We start from the raw sequence: 16001 nt of genomic DNA on the forward strand, positions 1-16001 counted from the left end.
AGATCCCAGAGAGCCGGTGGAGTGGGAGGACAGAAGAGGGCGTCACTAGGAAGTGGGCAGGGTGCGTGAGAATTGTCTGCCCTCTCAGGGAGTCTGGGAGACTTACCCGGAATTCTGGTGTATCCCAGACATTCTGTGAGAGTGGGCAAGTTTGATTTAGATTGTAAGCTCCAATGGAGCAGGGACTGATGTGAATGATAAATATTCTCTATACAGCTCTGTGTATTATAGTGGTGCTATGTAAATAAGTGATTATAAATGTCTGTACTGCATCTATATTATATATATAATTATATGGCAGTACATTATTATGAGAGATCTCTGATTAGTATATAATTATGTGGGTGTTTTAAGGGTATATCTGGCTGTGTATTATTATGTGTGCACCTCAGGATGGCTGCACACCTGGTTCATGTTTAATTATAATAGAAGCTCAGTTAGATATAGAGTTAGATGGGCACCTCTGGATGATAAACTGTTATAGGGTCACCTTTGTCTGGCATATTATTATACAGGCCTGTATGGAATATTATTATGGGGCATAACTGTCAGGTATATTTGCACAATTGACAGTATACAAATATGTGAGCACCTCTGTCATATATATAAATATGGGGCAAAAAAAAGATATTAATACAACTCAAGGCAGGAAAATTGATGTAAAAACAACAAGAAAAACCTGGCGCACGGAGAGATGATGCAAAAAATGGAGATCAAGTGTGAATCAGTATCTGCAGCTGAAGAGATCAATGAGATCTCAAATATAAAAAATACAACACAACAGAAAACAGCGCTGATGACTGATACACACAATCAATATACAACCATCCGTGGGTGATAAATATATATAAACACTTAATTAAAAATGAACCATAAAATATGCAACACTGGCCAGTGGATAACAACTAGACATATAAAAAATCAGATCAACCGACTGTGTTGACCATCAATAAGGCTGATGAACCATCAAATCGATCACTTCTGAAGAGAACCAGCTAAATGTCCCACATCGTAAAGATACTAGTGTCCAATGACCCCGTACAAGGTCATGAAGTGGAGCTTCAAAATAAGTGTGGCCACACTGGTGGTGGAAAGTGTACGTCACCGCGATGATGGTGAACCCCACTTCAATGCTTCTTACACATGTAGTATGGAGGAGAATATGCCATAAATGCCACAATGAGAAAACCGCCACTCCTGAATGGAAATCAAAGTCGCTAAGCTGCTTAAGCAGTAAGCGCAATACAGACCTGGTCCGATACTCAGTCCCGTATTGTGGTCTGTATGCGCACGCACCTCATACCCAGACGAACTCCGGGACCTCCGTGGACCTCAGTATCTGCAGCTGAAGAGATCAATGAGATCTCAAATATAAAAAATACAACACAACAGAAAACAGCGCTGATGACTGATACACACAATCAATATACAACCATCCGTGGGTGATAAATATATATAAACACTTAATTAAAAATGAACCATAAAATATGCAACACTGGCCAGTGGATAACAACTAGACATATAAAAAATCAGATCAACCGACTGTGTTGACCATCAATAAGGCTGATGAACCATCAAATCGATCACTTCTGAAGAGAACCAGCTAAATGTCCCACATTGTAAAGATACTAGTGTCCAATGACCCCGTACAAGGTCATGAAGTGGAGCTTCAAAATAAGTGTGGCCACACTGGTGGTGGAAAGTGTACGTCACCGCGATGATGGTGAACCCCACTTCAATGCTTCTTACACATGTAGTATGGAGGAGAATATGCCATAAATGCCACAATGAGAAAACCGCCACTCCTGAATGGAAATCAAAGTCGCTAAGCTGCTTAAGCAGTAAGCGCAATACAGACCTGGTCCGATACTCAGTCCCGTATTGTGGTCTGTATGCGCACGCACCTCATACCCAGACGAACTCCGGGACCTCCGTGGTAAATATGTAGGTGAAGACGGCAATCCGTGTAAATAGTGGAATAGCAGCTAACACAATCGTGGCACCAAATATATAGCGATAATATGGCTCAAAAAAGGCAACCTCCAAGAATCCACTAGGGATATGAGCTGGGTCATGGAATAGTGCTATCCAGCGGCTCAATGAACATCCAAATCACCTGACGCGTTTCATCACCTGCCTGGTGATTTCTTCAGAGGAAGTGCTCTGTTGTGCTCCAATGCCTCTTTAAGTATCCTTGATACAATTACTCAGTCTGCAGCTGGTTCATAACGGGCACTTTGTACCTATACCATACTTGTAGTGGGATACATAAATATGGTTGGTTCAATTGAAAACATTCAAATATCTTATATACAAGGAAATACCAAATACTTATAATTCATATAGAGCAAAAACAAAGCACTATTAGAGAAAACAATACATATCAAAACATATATATATATAGAAATTAACATAATGATCATACCATCCTCCCCACATAGAGCATATTGGATAAATTAGGACTCAGAGAAAACACCTTAGAGTCCTAAATTCTCACACTGATACCTCAACTACACATATATATATATGCAAATATAGTATTATACAAACACAGATCTAAGTCAATCTAGATAAAGCGAACACTAATAATCTGACCTGAGTAGACAGTAATAATAGGTGGTATAATTAATACAGAAATATTAAAAAAAAATAAAAATAAAAAAATTATTAATAAAAATAAAAAAATTACAACCTATAGATTGAAGCATAGGTAGCCACCCGGATGACTTAAAAAAGTGCTGAAAACACACATAAGGAAATATGGGTGTATATATCGGTCAAGAGATAGGGTAAGTCCTACAAATATCATAAGTAAGCTCATGAATAATACTGGATGCCTTGAGTCCTAGAGGACTGAATGAAGCACTTGAGCTCAATGAGGTGTTGTCCTGAACCTGATCCTTTAAGCTATATTCTCTATTCATGAGTATTTATGAATGTATCTTGATTACCTGTAAGATACACTAGTCCCATTTGTGGGGCTGATGTGTTAGTTTAGGGGTCTTTATTCGGTATTATTCATGAGCTTACTTATGATATTTGTAGGACTTACCCTATCTCTTGACCGATATATACACCCATATTTCCTTATGTGTGTTTTCAGCACTTTTTTAAGTCATCCGGGTGGCTACCTATGCTTCAATCTATAGGTTGTAATTTTTTTATTTTTATTAATAATTTTTTTATTTTTATAAATTTTTTTTAATATTTCTGTATTAATTATACCACCTATTATTACTGTCTACTCAGGTCAGATTATTAGTGTTCGCTTTATCTAGATTGACTTAGATCTGTGTTTGTATAATACTATATTTGCATATATATATATATGTGTAGTTGAGGTATCAGTGTGAGAATTTAGGACTCTAAGGTGTTTTCTCTGAGTCCTAATTTATCCAATATGCTCTATGTGGGGAGGATGGTATGATCATTATGTTAATTTCTATATATATATATGTTTTGATATGTATTGTTTTCTCTAATAGTGCTTTGTTTTTGCTCTATATGAATTATAAGTATTTGGTATTTCCTTGTATATAAGATATTTGAATGTTTTCAATTGAACCAACCATATTTATGTATCCCACTACAAGTATGGTATAGGTACAAAGTGCCCGTTATGAACCAGCTGCAGACTGAGTAATTGTATCAAGGATACTTAAAGAGGCATTGGAGCACAACAGAGCACTTCCTCTGAAGAAATCACCAGGCAGGTGATGAAACGCGTTAGGTGATTTGGATGTTCATTGAGCCGCTGGATAGCACTATTCCATGACCCAGCTCATATCCCTAGTGGATTCTTGGAGGTTGCCTTTTTTGAGCCATATTATCGCTATATATTTGGTGCCACGATTGTGTTAGCTGCTATTCCACTATTTACACGGATTGCCGTCTTCACCTACATATTTACCACGGAGGTCCCGGAGTTCGTCTGGGTATGAGGTGCGTGCGCATACAGACCACAATACGGGACTGAGTATCGGACCAGGTCTGTATTGCGCTTACTGCTTAAGCAGCTTAGCGACTTTGATTTCCATTCAGGAGTGGCGGTTTTCTCATTGTGGCATTTATGGCATATTCTCCTCCATACTACATGTGTAAGAAGCATTGAAGTGGGGTTCACCATCATCGCGGTGACGTACACTTTCCACCACCAGTGTGGCCACACTTATTTTGAAGCTCCACTTCATGACCTTGTACGGGGTCATTGGACACTAGTATCTTTACGATGTGGGACATTTAGCTGGTTCTCTTCAGAAGTGATCAATTTGATGGTTCATCAGCCTTATTGATGGTCAACACAGTCGGTTGATCTGATTTTTTATATGTCTAGTTGTTATCCACTGGCCAGTGTTGCATATTTTATGGTTCATTTTTAATAAAGTGTTTATATATATTTATCACCCACGGATGGTTGTATATTGATTGTGTGTATCAGTCATCAGCGCTGTTTTCTGTTGTGAGGAAAATTGATGTTCTCATCTAAAATGTGCTCACTGACACCCCTCACTTTTGTATAAACATGGGGTGCCTTTGACTGTTGTATTTTGTTGATACATATATTAACGCTCATATTGCTGTATATAGGCACCTCTTGTTGGTATATGATCATGGGGACAAATATGACTGGTATGTTCTCATGTGGGCACATTAAGCTGGTATGTTATAATAAGGGCAGCTCTGGGCTATAATCTAACGAGTAAAGTGAAAATTGTTTTAGCTGTAGTTTTCAAAATTTACCTAACACAAAAATCTTTTGTCACCCGAATTGATCAATAAAATGTTATAAGGGCCGATGAGCGATGCTCTGCTTCCCTGCATAACTGTCTGGCAGTGGTGAGCAGAGTCTTACCGCTTGCTAGGCCAGTGTAGAGTTTCTCTGCTCTTGCATGAGTCAGCTGACGCATGTGCACAGGAACTAGAATCCAGTGCTTGTACAGCCACTATATATGATAAATAGGCTTCCCCGTGCTTGGACTCCCAGCGAAGGCGATCAATGTGCTAGTCTTCACTGGCCAGAGGGCTTTAACAAATATCCCTAATACTTAAATTAGTCTTTCTCCTGTGAAAAGTGCTCTTTTCGAAGGAGTTAAGGCTTGATAACTAGGGGCCTGATTCATTAAGGATCTTAACTTAAGAAACTTCTTATTTCAGTCTCCTGGACAAAACCATGGTACAATGCAAGGGGTGCAAATGAGTGTTCTGTTTTGCACATAAGTTAAATACTGACTGTTTTTTCATGTAACGTAAAATAAGGATCCTCTTCATTTAAGATCCTTAATGAATCAGGCCCTAAGTTCCTTGATGTGATAGAGGATTACAGGCCGTGTCAGATATACCATCTGTGCAATTACAATGGTAGGATAACTGGAGAATATAAATGGGGAGGCCTGTATATGTGCTATTATATGTGCTATCAGGGGTGTAGGAACCCTGGGGGGGGGAGTACTTGTCCTCCCATGATTTCTGTTGGGGTTTGTCCCCCCCATGAGCTTCTACACAAAAGCCTTCATGTCACTTTCTGTAGTCATGGTGTTTGTTCTAAATTTGTGAAGCTTTTTAAATTATAGATTGTCTTAGTATAACTAACAAATGTTCTTTAATATAGAGTACCTTAGTATAGATTTAATACAGATTGCTTGATTTGATTATTTAAAAAAACTCTAAGTGTTCTGTCACTTTAATCATTTAATAAATAACCTGTATTGATTATGAACAACTATTCACCTTACTTTTACCCTGAATTTCGTGCAGTGTGTCCAGTAATATACATGAAATATAGCAATATAAATTTATAGCATATATTATTACCAGTGAGGCAGTGACTATAGATTAAAAAATGCTCCCAAACAAATGAGATTAGACTGTCAAGGAAATCTGAATAAAAACTAGGTTAATGACTATGAAAAATTTACATTTTTAAGATCAACAATTGAATTTATCTATCTTTCTAACAGCTATTATACCAATTGGTGGTTAATATTAATAATAATATATATTTAATATTGTATAAATACATTTTTATAGTAAAATAAACAATGACACTAGGGTTGACCAACCCCTGAAACACTGACAAAAATGAACTTAGGATAGGGAGTCTTTGTATATCTACAGTCACTGTTACAACTGTCGTACAACGATAAAAGCAGGGAAAAAGGAGCTTCAAGCCCTATAGCAGTCCTTGGCCTTTTACCCCCCCTCCATGGAAATTTTCTTTCCTACGCCCCTGCGTGCTGTCAATATTCACAACTGTTTAATTGAGGTGTGATAATCCTCTCACAAAACAATAGCAAGGTGGAGTGGCCTAGTGGTGAAATATGACATGTTTGGAGTGTGGTCAGTTCTGGAGAGGTCTGCAAGTATGACACAGAGCAGGCACAGAGGTAGCAGACATAACTCCCAAAGCTGGTAGACTACACAGAGGGATAACATAAAACTGCAAGCGCTCAAGCATATAAATTTTCTTGTACTAGGCACAATTAAGCACAGAAAGTTTGTGAGGTTACATAATATAAAACAAGTCCTCCCAAAATCTTTGGATTCTCTTTAACACAAGGGCACTGTACCACTGAAAAGGCTGCTAAGTGATGCTTTGCAGACTTTCCATAACATTTTGCTTTTTAATCTAAGACAACCTCCTGCTATGGGAAAATAAACAGCTCAATTAATTGTAATTATTAACTCCTTCATCATTGCCACAGTATTGATTGCCTTGCTGGACTATGATGCTGTGTATTGATTAGTACTACCTGAAAGAGTAACATTCCATTACACAAGTGGTAGTTTAGATACATATTTGCTTAGCAAACCACAACTTGTTAAACCTGTTTAAGCAAACTCTGCACGAAGAGAAAACATTATTATGTATTTCTTTTTGTGACATTTCTATACTGGAAAGCAAAACACCTGTTTTCTTGTGGAGACCTACAAATGACTTTTGGAACTGCAGGGGTATAGTTGATTGCTATGATTTAATTACATATATTTAACCTCAAATGGATAACGAAGTTAGCCCTAAATGAGTCTTTTATAATTGGAATTTATTGGCTTACCTTTTGACAGTAAATGTTATAGATTGCCTGGATTTGTTCATCAAAAGCCTAGGTGCCGTATCCAATAATAGATCATTATACAATTTACCCTGCAGCAGGATTAAAGTCCTGTCTGCCTCTGTTCTATATGTGTCACCTTTGCCACTTGTAGTTAAGCATTTTAGATGATTGTTTTCGTTAAAAAAAGAATTGCTCATTATTATTATAATGATATATTATAATTTTAATATTGATCATAATAATAACTTATTACATGACTTACAGTAATACATATTGGGCGATAAACCATTTTATATTTAGTTGTGTTTTAGGTTTATAGATAGACATAGGAAATTTGTTTTTGTGACCAAAACATTTAAATGTTTGCCCAAAAAGGAGACATTGCAACAACATACCCAGAACTGGACTGGTCATTAGTTACCAGAGACTCCGCCAGCGGCATCAATCTTAAGCGGGCCTCATAGCCTACTTGCTACAACACACCCATGGGAATGTTACTTTTTGTCATTTGATATCACACAATCATCAAACAAATATGCCCATATTGTGGATTATTATGCATTTATTGTATATGATGGTATAGTCTGAAACTATATATGCTTAAAAAAGTTGCTGGACTCTTGTGGAAAGTTGAGAAGGTAAATGAAGTGTACAGTGCACTGTCAATCTAAAAGGAATTATTTGACACTGAGTCTACTACTAAAGTGAATGAAGCATTGTCATCTATTTACTAACATTCATGAGGAAAGGTGTATAAAATGGGCATTCGGACAAACTGTAGAATATTTCCTGCCTTTCATGATTCTCAGAAGGAGCTGATTGGTATCTGAGATAAAACATATAGATGTTCTGGTACTCTTCAGTGGGCCATCACTGGGGTGTCTATTTGTAATTAAAATAAAATCAGATCTGTCTGTCTATCTCTGGTGTGCATTGTACTGGGCCTCACTGTGGTTGGAGGTTTGAGGACTCCCCCAGTCATCACCCCAGCAGCTACAGTGAGAGCCAACATTTATCAGTGAGGTCAGAATGTTTCAGCTTAATTGAGAGGTATGGTATATCTGAGGTATGACACAACTGCAAAAAGGTTCCTTTTTTCCTTAAGTAAATTCAATGAATTTCACATGTTTAAGAAACTTAAATTTTATTGTGGCCAATTAAAGTGAGTGCCATCATCTATTGAGGCCATGGGACCCAAAAAAAATTGCATACATGGGAAAAAGGAAAGGGGTCAATAAAGCTTTTCATGGAATGTCTCCCATTTGAAACAGAATAGACCTAACTGACAGGAAAATGCCAGGTTATGTTAAACATTAGAGTTTATCAGTAGTCCATTGAACATATTTTTTAAGCGAAGGCTTTACTTTGTGGGTGGTTTTGCATGTTTGTATCTTTCTGGCAGTGGGAGATAACTGAACACAATCATTATCCATTAGTATGGTTCTTCTGTGCACAAACAGAACTAACTGTTTATTTAGAGTGAGATTGACAGAAGAGATACAAGTGTGAAGTAAATGCTTTATGGTGACAGAATGCAGATATATACCATGGCACACTGACTTACGTCTTGTCATTCAGAAAGAAAGATAGGATATTGTGAATGTTATCTTATGTTTTCGGCTGAGATAATCCAGGAATTTAGAACATAAAAAATATGCACACTTATAAAAATTAATGTTGTCACCCAATCATAGCATTATTCTCATAAGCGCTGATTGTAAAAGTGGTTAACTAAGGCTATTATTTAAAGTGTATATGCTATCATGGGATCCACCATTTCCAGAAATAAATGCCAGCCTTCCTATCCTTGTTTTCTTCCCTATTAATAACATTGGTTGGTAAACTACTGGCAGGGTGGCAACCCCACCTGTCATGATGCTTTGAAACATCTAATATTAACAGTACATCTGGAATAAAAGCCAATTTGTAATGTAATGTGCATTTATTAACACACATAGCATTATTAAAATAAACAACAATCTATAAAATGATATGAGTATTTATCTATGTTATAAATGCATTGGGTTTTATTTAAATAACATATTAATAGGTGTTGGTGTGCAGTGGGGACAGAAGCTCATGTGAAACTAATACCATGTGATCATTCAGAGCCAATGTACTGTAAGGGTCCTCCTGATGTCACAATAAGGTTTTCAGGCACTCACTGAGCATGCTCTTGCCAGTACACAGTCTATTAATACTAGCTGCCAAGAAGATGGCTAACTTTATGCTGGCATGTAGAAAGATGACTACAGAAGACTATATACAACTATAGTATATATAGTAAATGCAACATATGTCTATATATATATATATATATATATATATATATATATATGTTGTCTCTTCAGATATCTGTTTAATGTGCAGTTATGTGTTGGTGTCCAGTGAACTTTAAGAATGTGAAACTCTCAGCCCATACTCAGGGCTTAAGTAGAAGTCAGACTCAACATTACAAAACAAGGATATTCCTGTATATCCTTTACAATAATTTATTGTATAAGCATGTTGGTGTTTAGTGCTTTTAAAGCTATGCCATAAACATGCTATATATAGGCATGCATTCATTTTTTGCCATGAATGGTAAATAACCTTACACATGTTTAGTGTGCATGTCCTTTGTAATGTAATGAAGGCTTTATTTCATATAAAGTGGCAGGTTTATTTTCTAATGATATGACCTGTTTAAATTGTAAATTCTGTCACACGCTTATAGCAGCTATTAAGAAGCCAAGAATAGAGCTTAATGAATCACCTTAGCATAAAAACTGCTAAATTGGCATTAATATGGTTGCTGTGTAAGAGAAAATGAATTAGTATCTAGGTGTTGATGATTAAAATCACTTGAATCAATGTTTGCAAAATAAATAATGAATTACTTGTATTGCTGGCATGGAACATTGAATATACAGTTTCCAAGTTGAAAATATCAAAAACATTCTAATGTGAATAATGTTAGACTATAGGCCAATACTTTGTTTTACTAGTTTTTTTTTAAATCAATTCTCTTTTTATTGTTACAAAGAAATGGTACAGCTTTTACACACAAAAAAATCATATTATATGGACAACTGAGTGTTATCTCGTCATTTGTCACAACACATCTTATATAAATCCAACCAAGCCTGAGATAATCAATAAGATACATTCAAGTAAATAACAACAGTCATCACAAACATAGCTAAACACTATACATTCCAAAATAATGGGGGCAACGTATTTGCCATACCAGAAGTGGATAGAATAGGGAAGAGTGAGGGTGGGGAAGGGCGGAAGGGGAAAATTTAGGGGAAATAAGCCTTGGACTTTATTCCAATGAGCGTATAAGGAAGTTTCCTTGAACTCCATCCATTCGAACCATATTAGATAGAATGCCCTGGTTTTATCTTCTGAAGGGTAGATCAGGTCGTCCATGGACATATAAAAGTCTAATCTTTCGAACCATTCTTTAATAGGAGGGGCAGTTGTTGACTTCCAATAGACTGGTATCACAGCCTTTGCTGCACTACTTAAATGTTTCACAGTAGATTTTTTTGTATTGAGAAATGGGTATTTTGGAGTTGTATAATAGTCAATAACCTAGACAATTTGGAAGAGCAGTACCCACTATTGCACTAGAAAGGAGTATAACAGTATCCCAAAAAGGCCTAAAAGACGGACACGTCCACCAAATATGCAATTGGGGTGCCCGTCTCTATCTGGCATCTCCAACAAAGATCTGGAAATCCCGGGAGAATTTTCGCTAGGACGCTGGGACACTGGTACCACCGAGACAACACTTTATATTTCACCACTCGCACACATACAGAGCTAGCTTGGGTACATTGGAATATTTAGTTCCAATCTGACTCCGGAATAATAACTCCCAACTCACGCTCCCATTCACCTGTGAATTTTGGTAATTTACAGAAGGAATGTTCAATTCAAGTGTTGGGTGTTCATGCATAAGGACTCAAATTGTGTGAGTGCTTGTTCTGCGAACTCCCGAATCCCGGGGGAGCCTATAAAATGTTTTATCTGTAAATATCTCCATATGTCTGAATTGGGTAAGTCCCATTTCAATTGTAAATCAGCAAAAGGTATGACTCCTGAGACCCCCACCAGCTGGCCGATACAAGTGATCCCTGCTTGTATCCACCGATGAAAGGCCTGTTTTGTGTACCCTGGGGGAAATTCTTAATTATCGAAGAGTGGAGTCAAGGGTGAATATTTTGTTGAAATATGTGATATATTCCATAATCTGGACCACCTTGTCAAGGTAGGGGCAATAGTTGGGTGTTTGATAATAGAAAAAGATGGCTGCCAGAGGGTAAATTTGATCTGTGATCTTAATGTGTGTCCCTCAATACACACCCATTGTTTATCTGGTCCCCTTCTCATCCAGTCAAGAACCCTGTTTAGCATGACGGCATCGTAATATGTTAAGAAATGTGGCAGTTGTAAACCACCATGTTTACGTCTATACAGGATATCATGCTTAAACCGGGGTCTTCTGCCTCTCCAAACAAAATGTCTTATAGCTCTATATAAGTCATTAAACCACGCGGCAGGAATATGAACTGGGAGTGCACGTAACAAATATAAGACTCTAGGCAATAGATTAATTTTCACTATATTTACTCGGCGTAAAGTCCATCATGAGCCAGTCTCTTAAATTTTTCCAAATGGCAGCAGTAATAGGAAGGAAATTGTCTGCATAGACCTTTGAGAGGTCTTTGTTTATAATCACCCCCAAATATTTAAGTTGGGTGGGATGCCAAACAAATGGGAAAGCTGGCTTCAGACCTTCAACTACCGCCAAAGGAGTTGTAATATTGAGGGCCACGGATTTGAATAGTTAATCTTAAAATTAGAGAGTTCTCCGAATGTTTGAAATTCCCGAAATCAAATTCGGTATTGAAATTACCGGGTTTGTAAGGACCGCAAGGAGATCGTCTGCAAACAGAGCTAGTTTGAATTCCCTATCTCCTATCTTCAAGCCCGAAATATCCGGGTTCAGTCTAATGGCCCTCGTCAAAGCCTTCATACAGAGAATAAAAATCAATGGGGACAGGGGACAACCCTGTCTTGTCCCATTAGTAATGTTAACTGGCTCTGACAAATCACCATTAACCCGGACCCTAGCCGTCGGATGTGAGTACAATGGTTTGGATCCATGCTAAACTTAAGAGGTCTAAACCTAAGTGACGAAGTATGCCCGTCATAAAATCCCAATCTATTCGATCAAATGCTTTCTCCGTGTCGGTAGATAGTAGGACCATCGGTGTATTAGTAGATGTTGCACACTGGAATAAATCTAAAACTTTTGTTGTATAATCTCGTGCCTCCCGACCCGGAACGAAACCTACCTGATCTGAGTCAATTATCTGGGGCAATAAGATTTTCAGTCTATTAGCTATAAGTTTGTCATATAATTTTAAATCAACATTTAACAATGATATGGTCTATAGCTAGGGCATAGAGTTGGATCATTTCCTTCTTTAGATATTACCGTGATATGTGCTATCAGGGAGTGGCGCGAGATATTAGATGTGCAGATATCGAATTGAAGGCCTGAAGCATAATTGGCATTAATTGAGTTTTAAAGGTTTTATAACATGATACCGTAAAACCGTCAGGGCCTGGGCTCTTCCCAGAAGGAGTTGTCTTGAGTGTTTCCTCTAGTTCTCCAAGGGAGAAGGGAGCCTCCAACATTTGTACACTCTCATCATCTAATGTTGGAAAGTCACACCTGTTAAGGTAGTTTGCTATACGTTTCTGTTTAAGTGAGCTTGTTGCTTGGTTTAAGTCATTAGTGAGATTATAGAGCTCAGACTAATAAGTGCAGAATGCCGCGGCTATGTCAGACGAGGTGGTACACAGTTTCCCGGTATCCGATTTAATATGTGGTATATATCATTGTGATCTTTGAGCCCTCAGAGCCCAAGCCAAGAGTTTACCCCCCATTGAAAGAACTTATTGTGGCATTTATGGTAGTCAAACTTTATCTTATCAGATAGCAATTTATTTAATGCCTTTCATACTTCAGCTAACTTTATTTCTCATCTCTAGAGATTTGATTTTTTCCAGAAGGGAGTTTTGGTAAGCAATTTTATGTTTTTTCAAAAGTGTACCCAACTGTATAAATTTTCCCCTTATAACACATTTATAAGCTTCCCAAAATTTTTCGGAAACCTCAGGAGTGTTGTTCAAATTGACGTATTCATCTATTGCCACTTCAATTTGGACTCTATTATTTGCGTCTTGGATTAAGAGTTCATTCATTCTCCATGTATATATTCTACAGCCTGGGTGTGTTAGTCACAGTGACATGTAGACCTGATCAGACCACGTGGTCTGGACCTATCTCCACTTCCTTTAGCAGAGTTAAAGAAGTATGATGTAAGAAGAAATAGTCTAGACGTGAATAAATGTTGGGTGGATGTGAAAAGAAAGTATAATCCTGTTCAAGAGGGTGTCTAAGCCTCCATGTATCGACCACCTGGGGGTAAATGTATCAAGCTGAGAGTTTTCCGGCGGGTTTGAAAAACCAATCAGATTCTAGCTATCATTTATTTAGTACATTCTACAAAATGACAGCTAGAATCTGATTGGTTGCTATAGGCAACATCTCCACTTTTCAAACCCGCCGGAAAACTCTCAGCTTGATACATTTACCCCCTGGTGTATATGTAAGATTACACCTCACCTTGCGATCCACCTTCTTTTTTACTAGGTTTAACCACTGATCATGACAAAATAAACCTAAACAAAATTAAAGCTGTTGTCTGTTTTATTTATTTCAGTTAGTGATCAATATTTGCAGTTTGAATAAAATTTGGAATAGTATATTTTCCTGTTGAATCAGTACTCTATGATTAGAAAATTGGCATATGTTATGTCCTTTCTATGTCATAGGGAAACGGAAAATATATTGTATGTATTTTTTGTTACACAGAGAAATTAAGGAACTGACATCACTGAGCAATGACTGTTTGGAAAATTATTGATGCACACGTATTATTTATAGAGGAAACAGTTAAAAATAGATGTTGTTCTTCATGGTTCTGGCCATAGATTTTTCTAATCAAGCTCATCTTGACATGTGTACAATATGAAGCCTTTCATAAAATACTTACTGAAATATTTTTGTATTTAGGTAAATCTAATCACTATAGGCAAGGCTGACTACATCTACTAATATATCTGACACACTTCCAAAGTGCATCTACCAGCGCTGCACTGAATGCATTAATATTGCATAGATTCTCATGCTGTCCTTCTGCACAATATGATTGTCTGTCCAATCATAGAATTATATAGAAAATTGTATAACTTCTGCCTTAAATAGAAAACTACTACTTACTGTAGTTTATGTGCTCTGCACCTTTATCATATTATGCTTTCTGACATTAGTTACCTGTTACCTCAGTCCCCATATAATGTTAGTGACTTATCAAGCAACAAAAAATAATGCTTTACGCTACAAACTAACACCATCTCAGGATGACGTGAGACTACCTGTTCCTATGGGGTGCAGTGAATCCAGAAAAGCTTCACCTGATCCCCCGCTGGGTCAAATCCTATGTGCAGACTTTAACCGCGCACGCGCACTCCGCTTTCTGCATTCGACGGCAGCGATAGGCTGCCGGTGAAAAGTACACACAGTTTGTGTAGGAGGCGGGTCTTCACTGGGGCTCCCTGTGCAGCTCCGGCATAGTAAATACTAGCAGCAGAACTGCACAATAATAAATAGACCCATCAATGTGTAGGCATCAGTGAAGATACTAAAATAAAGTACACCATCGATTAAAAATGTAACCGTGGTTCACAAAGCTGAGCCATATACATTATTTGGTTGCTGGTTGAAACAGTTCAAAATATGCATAGTATTTATGGTTTTAGTGTTGTCTGGATGTCTTAGTCAACGTAATGTGTCAGATTTTCAATATGATAACTAAATTCATCAACAATGTATATTTTTTTGTTTATGTATTCCAGGATCCATAGAAGATTCTCCCCTACATATGCACTGTAGAAGACGTTGAAGATTAAAAGGCCATCCATTGAAACCGTGTAGTGCAACATATTTTTGAAAGCTCTCTGTGAAGTGCCTCAGAGAGTCAATGCACAAAAAAAAAATCGATGTGTACACTATGTTAAGCCACTGTCATATATTTCATTTATGCTATTAATTGGAATTTTGCATTTGTGTATACTACCACTGGATGACCAATGAGTACTGATGCCTTATGCTGCATTATATAGTTTTGAGTATTCTTCTATTTATTAAGTAGGGGCATGTCGTAATAAAATACTTCTCTATATTATTTGTACGTCATAGCATTCAATTGCACTATTCAAACTGTACATATTTTTGAATAATAAAATTTGTATGCAGAAATTCAAGTCTTAAGTTCTGTTACTTTAGTGAGCTATAATGTAGACATAGAAAAAGGGCGAGGTGGATGACAATCACATTGTATATTTTACCTTAACATATACATTCTACACATTATCTCATTCAGTATAAAATGAATTGTACACTCTGGGGTAGATTTACTAAGCTGCGGGTTTGAAAAAGTGGGGATGTTGCCTATAGCAACCAATCAGATTCTAGCTGTCATTTTGTAGAAGGTACTAAATAAATGAAAGCTAGAATCTGATTGGTTGCTATAGGCAACATCCCCACTTTTTCAAACCCGCAGCTTAGTAAATCTAGCGCTCTGTGTCTGTGTCAGTGGAGACACATTTGAAAGATTATTATCACCAAACATTAAATCTGACAGTAGATTATTTACTCACAAAGGGTCTGATGCTGAGTTAAGAGCAAAGCAAGAAACAGAAGCAAATGTGCTCCTTTGCAAAACCATGTTGTATTGGAGGGAGGGGGGGGTACATATAAGATGGGGTAACCGATTGATAGTGGAGATAGGGCTTGTCTCAGATCAACTTACATTTCAGTGTAAA

General features: G+C 37.3%; 1 long non-coding RNA gene across 3 annotated transcripts in view; it reads left to right on the forward strand.

Annotated features, from left to right (window-relative positions):
• LOC142157787 (uncharacterized) overlaps window positions 1–15406 on the forward strand; it is a 235601-nt gene extending 220195 nt beyond the window's left edge. For 2 of the 3 annotated variants that reach the window (XR_012692632.1, XR_012692635.1), the window contains exon 8: window positions 15033–15406. This is a non-coding gene — a long non-coding RNA (uncharacterized LOC142157787). The remainder of the gene's footprint in view (window positions 1–15032) is intronic. The other variant, XR_012692633.1, reaches the window with a different exon arrangement.
• The last annotated feature ends 595 nt before the right edge of the window (window positions 15407–16001 follow it).

The sequence above is a fragment of the Mixophyes fleayi genome, chromosome 5 (assembly GCF_038048845.1).
Source record: "Mixophyes fleayi isolate aMixFle1 chromosome 5, aMixFle1.hap1, whole genome shotgun sequence".
Taxonomy (NCBI): Eukaryota; Metazoa; Chordata; class Amphibia; order Anura; family Limnodynastidae; genus Mixophyes; species Mixophyes fleayi.